The sequence below is a fragment of the Cryptomeria japonica genome, chromosome 1 (assembly GCF_030272615.1).
Source record: "Cryptomeria japonica chromosome 1, Sugi_1.0, whole genome shotgun sequence".
In the NCBI taxonomy this organism is placed as follows: Eukaryota; Viridiplantae; Streptophyta; class Pinopsida; order Cupressales; family Cupressaceae; genus Cryptomeria; species Cryptomeria japonica.
In genome coordinates this window covers 606,526,512-606,535,981 of record NC_081405.1, presented here as the reverse complement: position 1 = coordinate 606,535,981, position 9,470 = coordinate 606,526,512, and positions in this window count along the sequence as shown.

Here is a 9,470-nt window from a genome sequence, read left to right as displayed (position 1 = left end):
GAGTGGGTGGAGTGGATTCGGGGACTTTCCCTTCCACCACTAGTTCTTCTTCTTCTTCATTTGATGTGGTCGAGGATGGTAGGGGTAGGATTGCTTAGTTCTCTCTTTTGGACCTCCTTTGTGAGCTCATTCTTAGTAGAGCCTTTGATGCCTCTTTTTACGGTTATTTTATTTGGGTGTGTGCAGGATCATGGTGGGCCAAATATGCCCTTAAGTGGTAATGAACATAAAAAAAATAGAGTTAGGCAACTTGACATTAAAATTTGAATAAGTTATAGTTGACATTATTTAAAACATATGCAAGAGTAGAATTTGTAGAAAATTGAATATAGTTTATAAGCTACTAGTTTTTTTTTGAAAAAAAAATCTATTTGATGAAAACTTGAAATTTTAATGTAGTAGTACTAAAATTTTAGAAAAAATATAAGAAGCAGGTGTCCGTTTGATCACCCTAACTACAATCAAATCATAATATTTTTTTATAATATTTTAGATATAAGTAGAAGACTCATGTTCAGATGTGACACATTTTTTTGAAATAAATAATTAATTATGATTTTTTACTACATCTTTTTAAAAATATAAAAAACTTATATGTCTGACCACTATAACTTGGTCAAAACATTATGAAATTCATTTTTTAAAAATCCTATAGTATACAAAGAATAGAATGTGACACAAGTTTCGGATTTAAAAAATGTGATACCATTTGAAAGTTATAGATATTTTTCAACTAGTCTATCAATCAAGACTTTAGTTAGGATATCAACACTTTTTGCCCCCTCATGATCTTGCACATACCCATTTTTACCATTTTAGTTTCAAGCTTCCTCCTTATAGATCGGATGCCTTCAACTTTAGTAGGTCGAAGTTGTGTGGATGAGGTCTACAATCTACCAGATCTCCTTTGGGTGGTTGGTCTAGTTTGTGGCTCTCCTTCCCTTTTTTATTTCTTCTTTTTTTCTCTTACCTAGAAGCTACTTTCCTCTGAGATAAAGAGTCAAAGAACTCCTTGGCCATCTAATTTTGGGGTGCATCCAAATCTTTTGGTAGCTTTAAAAGGCTTTGGGCATTTGATTCAACTTTTGTATCAAATACCTCGTATAGAAGCGACATAATCCAGGATGTTTAAGGCTCTAGAGCATCCATGATAATGAAATCTCAAAAGGCAATGCCAGTTATTTATTTATTTTTGCATGATCTGGTTAGAGATTCAGGATCGGTCCTACATCTGTTTTTGGAATCTTTTAAAGCATCCCCCGAAAACTTGGATATATGCATTAGTGTCAGGAAATTGACATTATATTCCAGTATTTGCATTGCAACTGGTCTATCCTCTACCTGCTTCCTATCTACATGTAGTATTTTTTGGTTGTTATTGTTGGCATTTTGATGATGTTTTGATTGTCATTGATGGACACACACTTTCTTGATGTATGAGTTATGCTCAACTGGTAATTGTTCCAATCGGTATTGTGTATTATTGAATGTATATTCTTTAGACTATTGGTATTTTGCAGAATATGGTTTACCAGTCATAGATTGACTGAAGATCCCAAGCGGTATGGAGACCCCAAGCGGTTTGAGGATCTCAAGCGGTACGAAGGACCCAAGCGGTAGTTAACTTTTGATCGAAACACTACGATCTTCCAGTTTTCATTTTTGACAACTGGTAATCGGTATATCGTATTAACCGGTATATATCTGTGACGAGTTACCAACCGGTATTACTGTAATGTGTGATGAGTTATCATCCACCGACACTTTGGCGGTGTGTTTGTGCCGTGTTACCAAATGTGTCTAGATGCACTATACCTAGGAACTTGTAGTCTAATTCTATTGGACCGACATGAAATCAGATTCTTTTATAAGGACACAATGTCTAGGGTTTGCATGTGTGAGATATAAAATAGAAAAGGTTATGTGTGATCATTGAAGAGAAGATAAGGTATGTGTGAAGAGATAGAGTGTGGAGATATTGAAGACTGAAGTAATGCTGAAATACATTAACAAGGAGATTTCAAGGATCTAAGTAAGCATATTGTGCTAGCATCTAGATCATTCACTTGTTGATTACTAATATCTTCGACAAGTCTGAAACCCTTAACCGGGTAGGCTCATCAAAGCCTTTGTAAATCCTCTAATAAGGTGGTTCACAAATGTGGATCTGAAATCCTTTAACAAGGTAGTCTTTAGCAGGACTTACCTCCTAACAAAGATCTAGATTCCTAAGAGGATCTATTCTGGTGAAGAACATTGTATGACTTTAACCGGTCTAACCTTAACCAGTCTAGTTACTATTCTGCAGATAGTTACTTGTGAGTTTTTACTCACTGTGGTTTTTCCCATTTGGGTTTCCACATCAAATATCTTGTGTTATGGTGATTATGATTTTGTGGGTGAATGCTTTGTTTGCTATTTGGTTTGCACTTATCTTAACCAGTTTATTAGTGAATCTGTTGCACCGGTTATCTGTTAAACTGTTTAAAAGATTGATTATAGTATTTTTTTGGTATACTAATTCATCCCCCCTCTTAATATTCATGAATTGGTATCAGAGCCAACCTTTCTTTAAGTCTAACCAATTGGAAGGAGATATGGGGGAATACAGTGTGAGGGAACTTACTCATTGTCTCACTCAAACTGAGAGAGCCTATGATGAACTCAAAGTCAAGTATAAAGCCTCTTTGGCCAAAAGAAGAGAGCATGCTGAGAAACTGATGGAACTCACTGAAAATAGCTCTTCTGATGAAGCTGACATGGATGCCCTATTTGAAGAAGTTGAAAAACTGAATGAATCTAAAGCCAACCTAAGAAGGGAGTTGGAAGGAATGACTATCAAAATATGTCAGGAGCTTGAGAACAGAAGGAAAGCTAAAGATCTGGTAAAAGACAAAGATCATGAGATTTCCAAGCTGAAGCAAGAAATCAATACCCTTACCACTCATCTCCAGGAGAGTAAAGTGGAAAAAGAAGAAATGCAAGGTGAACTAAACATGGCCATTTCTGAGAATGCAACCTTGATGGAATCCAATATTGCTATTTCTGAGGAACTTACTGAGTCAAAGGAAATACTTGCCAAATTCAATCAGAGTACTGCTAAGCTAGAGAAAAAGTTGGAATCAGCAAAGCCAGTAAAGAATACCACTAGACTTGGTTTCTCTAGATATGAGGAAGGTGAGACCTCTGGAACAAAAGCTGAAGTTTCAAAGAAGCAACCAAAATCGAAAGGAAAAGGTAAGCAAAAATTTAAACCTGTTTGCTTTAATTGTCTCAAAGAGGGACATACTGCCAATGTGTGTAGAAGTAAGGCCTATAACAATTTTCCTTATTTTCAAAACAATATTCCTAGATCCAATAGATTCAATGGAAACTGTTATGCATGCAACAAGTTTGGGCATAGAGCATTTGAATGCAAGTCGGTTTTGCACAACACTGGGAGATATCCTCCAAGGACTCAAGAAGTCATCTCGGAACCTTCTATGAATCAGAATCCCAACCAATACAATACCTATGACCATCGGTCAGGTGGTTATCAAGCAGATACTAGTTGGAGAGCAACTTGTTTGATCTGTCGTGGTAGTGGTCACACTGCTGCAACATGCAGAAGGAAGAATGGAAGTATGAATAATGGACCATGGAGAACACTTGGAATGGTATGCTATCATTGCAACAAACCGGGACACACTGCCAGAATTTACAGACTAAGAAACAACCTATCGGGTGATATACCAATCACTCCAGAAGGGAAGATTGATGTTGAAACCATTCAGGTGGAAATTAATAAAACTTGGAAAAAGAAATCAGAAGAAGAGTCATAGGATGAACCTGCTTTTGCACTTAGTGTGGAAGTCTCTGAACCGACAAACTGAGCTTCAGAAAAGTTTAGGGGGAACATATCGGTGAAATATTTCGAACCCCTAGTTTATATTGGTAAAGACATTTACTGGTATATGTTACTTGTCAGTCGACAGAAGATCTGAAGTGGTAAAAGGAAAAATTAGGGTTTGTACCCTAGCAGTGATGCATTTATTATGGTCAGTGAGAGTTTGTTTAAAAGGGTTTTCGTCGTCATTTTCACTTATCTGTTTACAAAAGAAGAATTTTTAAGAGCAGAGCAACCAAAGCAATTTGTTTGGCATTTGAAGAAATCATGTGCGAAATCTTGTAGTCATCTTTAAGCAATCAGTGAAGAACACTAAGCGGTGAACTAGCAATCGAAGTGGTGTACTGTGCGCGATATTGGAAAACCTAAATTTCAGATTGTGAAGGTATTTTCTGAAATTATTTCTTATCATTTGGTTATGGCTTCTGCATCGCATTCTAGTTCTAGTGCACTTGAAGATAGACCTGAATTTCTGTTGGCATTATAACAGACAATAAGAGATTGTTGGTATTTCAATTAGGATATTGAGAAGGTTGTTGATGATTATGGATATAACTAATTAAGGATGTTTACTATCTTAATATTATTATTTTTTTGTCATTGATGTCAATAAATTGATTTTCTAATTTAGTATGATGTTGCCATATCTTAAGAAGTATGATTTGATGAGTATAAAGATGTCAGTAAAAGACATAGAAAGATTGTGATGAATAAGGGGAGAAATAAGTTATTCAATGGGCAACTATTACCGAGTTAGACAATGATGAGATCATGATGTTTAGATTGTTTTGATATCCTACATATGCTATTGATTGAAAGGTTAATACTATACTATGTTACCAAGCAAAGAACCTAGTCGGTAAACCCTAAGGAACCTAGTCGGTAAACCCTAAGGTTATCGCTATCGGTTAATGAAGGCGGAATGTCTACTGAGTGAAGTTTAGTATTTACCGAGTTGCAACTGAGCTGTAACAGAATGCATTAAATGATTAAATGCGTTATTTAATGAAGGAAGCTGATGAGCTGGAATAGATTAAATGATTAGTATGCCGTGCATGAAGTTTGTTAAAGAATCTATGGCAATAGAAAATCGCCAGAAAGATTTACAACTCAGATTGAACCGCAATACCATAGCACAAGTTCCAAGAAATGTATGCAAGTTCCAAGGTGAGGTAAAACATTTTCAGATTGAAGGATACATTGAACCTGGTCAAGTTTAAAGATCTGATGGCTATGATTGATCATGGGATATGTGATCAAGGAGATTAAGTGGTTAGCAAATTGTTTATAAATAAGGAACTGTTGATAAACAATACATGCGGGCAAGTGTAAGCACAAGGATGCTATATAGTGATTACCGAGCATTGAAGCTTGAAGACCTGTTTGATTAATAGAGTATAGAGCCCAGTAGAGGGACAAATAAGTCCTATGACTAGATTGTATATAAGAAAATAAGAATCTGCTTTAGCATTTTTGATGTGAAGTTGCAGATATATTTTATTATTATTATTTTGTAAAGTAATAGAAAATCTCTTAACCGAGTGGACTTAACAGTCTTATTTGTAAAACCCTCTAGCAAGATGACATTCTAATTGAGTGTTTGAAATTCTTTAACAAGGTCACTTCTAATAAGGTGAAGATCCTAATAGATTTGAGGGAAATCCCTTAACCGGGTCACATCTAGCAATGTGTTTGTAATCTTTAACAAGATTTTCTTTTAACCGAACATACTCTAGAAGAGTATATTTCTTAGTGGGTCCGAAATCGCACAGTGGTTTTTCCCTATTTGGGTTTCCACGTTAAATCTGGTGTTATGAGTGTTATGATGTTTATATGCTTATAAGTTTGCATGTTTAGCAGTTTTGGTTATATTGCTGAAGTATATGTTACCGAGGTTGAATCTGTTGTTTTTATGGAAGATTAAGTTTGTATGATTCACCCCCCCCCTCTCATCTTGTTAGCTTGGCATCTGTACTTAACAGTTAGTATCAGAACTATCAATTGGTATCAAAGCTTTGGACTCCGGAAGAAAAAGTTTAAAGGCACTTGAGGAAAAGATCCAAAGATGTATAAGAGGGATGCACCGAAGTTGAACAAGTCTAGTTTCTCTACATGGCAGAAAAGGATGTAGCTACACCTATCAGGAGTTGGAGAATATATTGTATATTATCTGGAGAATGATTTCATTACACCTAGCACCTATCCATTGACAATGGAAGAGATAAAGGCAAAGCAAGAACATATTCAAGTAATGATTGAAATAACATCTGCATTGACCGACTCAGACTTTAATGATCTAGAAGGATGCAATGATGCCAAGGCAATGTGGGACAAGCTCATATCTGTGTATGGTGGTGATGAACATGTTAAAAGAGCAAAAGTGGATAGTCTAAGAGGACAACTTGAATCTATGAGAATGAATGAAGGTGAGAACATAACCCAGTACAGTACAAGGTTAAAGGAGATTGTCAATCAAATCAAAGGAGCAGGAGGAACCATTGAAGAAAAGGATGTCACAAGTAAGTTATTGAGAACCCTTCTACCTGCTTATGCAATCCGAGTCTCTGCAATCAATGAATTGAGGTCTGTACCCAATATGCCAGTTTCTTTGGATGCTACTATTGGTAAGCTACATGCATTTGAGTTAAGTAACTTTGATAATAGTGGGTCTTCGGCAAATAAAATTGAGTCTGCATTTAGTTCTTTTCATCTTGATGAATATGATGATTACAATGATAGAAAGTATAAGTACCATGAAGGGAATCATAGTGGAGCAAGTGAAATATTTCACAAAAACATGGAGGAGGTACACAAACTTTATGAAGAAATCAGAAAGCAAGAAGAGTTTGAAGCACTATTAGCCAGAAGGTTACCGAGAGGCAAAGGTAAGTATAAAGGAAAACTACCTTTGAAATGTTTTAACTATGATAGAATAGGACATATGGCTTCTAATTGCCCTGACAAAGAATCCAGTGAAAAGAGAGATTATCAAGATGAGAGACAGATAAATAATCATTATAGAGGACACCGAGACTTCAGAACAAGAGATAGAAAGTCATGCCTAATAGCTGATGAGGAATCCAATGATGATAAATCAGATGAAACTGATACTGAGGAAGTTATTTATGTGGCTATTAAGGATGGATTATATGAAGAAAGGTACGAAGAAAAAGCCCTAATATCTCACATAAATACTAATGATTCTTGGATCATAGATAGTGGATGCTCACATCACATGACAGGTGATAAACACAAGTTTGTTTTGTTAGAAGATTATGATGGAGGTTATGTAAGATTTGGTAATGATGCATCATGTCTAGTAGAAGGTAAAGGATCCATAACACTTCTTGACAATGCTAAATGTAATGATGTTTATTGGGTTGAAGGTTTGAAATATAATTTGTTGAGTGTAGCACAACTAAACAACACAAGTTACCAAATAGAATTTCAGAAAGGAATTGTCAAAGTTCATGACAAGCATGGAAAGTTAGCTGCTACTAGGACACAAACAAAAGGTAATACATTTCATCTTGACTCAACTAAGAATAAGTGTCTGTATGCAAAGATAGATGATACTTGGTTATGGCATAAAAGGTTTTGTCATGTAAATTTTGATAATATGATCAAAATAAGTAAGAAGCATCGAGTAAGAGGTCTACTGAGTCTTGAGAAACTTGAGAATGCTATGTGCCGAGGATGCCAGATGGGTAAGATGACAAGATCAAGCTTTACAAGTAAGTCCTACACTTCTAAGGGAATTTTAGATCTTGTGCACACTGATCTTTGTGGTCCTATCAAATTTCAAAGTTATTATGGTGATAAATATTTCATATTATTTGTGGATGATTATTCAAGGATGATGTCAGTTATATTTTTAAAAGAAAAATCAGAAGCTTTTCAAATGTTTAAATGGTACAAGGCAAGAGTTGAAAATGAAACAGGAAGACAACTAAAATGTCTTAGATCAGATAAAGGAGGAGAGTTTACCTCTGATGAGTTCAACTTATTCTGCAATGATCATGGTATAAAAAGACAAGTCTCTGCACCGAGAACTCCACAACAAAATGGGATAGCTGAGAGAAGAAACAGATCTATTGTGGATTGTGCTAGAACCCTGATGATTGAAAAGAAAGTGCCACAAACATTTTGGAGAGAAGCAATAAGCACAACAGTTTACACCCTAAACCGAGTACAACTGAAGAAAGGAACTTTGAAGACACCATATGAAATCTGGTATGACAAGAAACCTAATGTAAGTTACTTCAAAATCTTTGGAAGTAGATGCTATGTACACAAAGATGATAGAAATGGAAAGTTTGATCAGAAAAGTGAAGAAGGAACATTTCTTGGTTATTCTTCTAGAAGTAAAGCATTTAAATGTCTGATCAAATCATCTAACAAAATAGTAGAAAGTGCAAATGTGAAAATTGATGAATTTGCAGAAAGAAATGATGAAGGAAATTCTAAAGAACTAGAAGACTATGAAGAATTTGTGTATATTCAATCGAGAAGTCCTACCAAGAAAGCTGCCGAAGAGAATAAAGATAATGTCCAGTCACCGAGTGATGAAGAAGATCATACAGAATCTACTGAGCTTGTATTAGCCAAGTATGTCAGAAGGAATCATGCATCAAGTCAGATTATAGGAGATAAAGATGATCCGGTGATGACAAGGAACAAACTGAGATAGAACACATGTCTGATATCTGAATTTGAACCTAGAATAGTGAAAGAGGCATTTAATAGTGAAGATTGGATAAATGCTATGACAGAAGAGATTGATCAAATGAAGAAGAATGACACATGGACACTAGTCCCAAGACCGAAGGACAAAAATGTAATCGGTACTAAGTGGATTTTCAGTAACAAGTTAAATGAGAAAGGTGAGGTCATTCAAAATAAAGCAAGACTAGTTTGCAAAGGATATGCTCAAGAAGAGGGAAGTGATTATGGTGAGACTTTTGCACCTATGGAAAGACTTGAAGGAGTAAGAACATTGTTGGTATACACTGCTTACAAAAATTTCAAGGTATATCAAATGGATGCCAAATCTACATTTCTGAATGGTATATTAGAAGAAGAAGTTTATATTGAACAACCTGAAGGATTTGTTGAAGGAGAGAATAAAGATCAGGTATGTAAATTGAACAAAGCATTATATGGTTTGAAACAAGCACCTAGAGCATGGTATGAGAGATTGCACTCTTATTTAATCAAGATTGGTTTCATAAGGACAAGTGAAAACAACAATATATATATATATATATATATATATGAAGAATGATGAAAATGGTATACTGATCTCAGCCATATTTGTTGATGATATTATATTTTGTGGAAATGACTCTTTATGCAAGAACTTTGGAAATGAAATGAGCAAAGAATTTGAGATGTCATTAATCGGTGAGATAAAGTATTTTATAGGTTTACAGATACTGCAAATGAAAGATGAGATTTTCATTACTCAATCCAAGTACATAAAGAAAATCTTGAAGAAATTTGGAATGGAGGATTCAAAAACAGTAAGTACTCCTATGACTACCAACTGTAAATTATCAAAGAATGATGAATCTGCATCTATTGA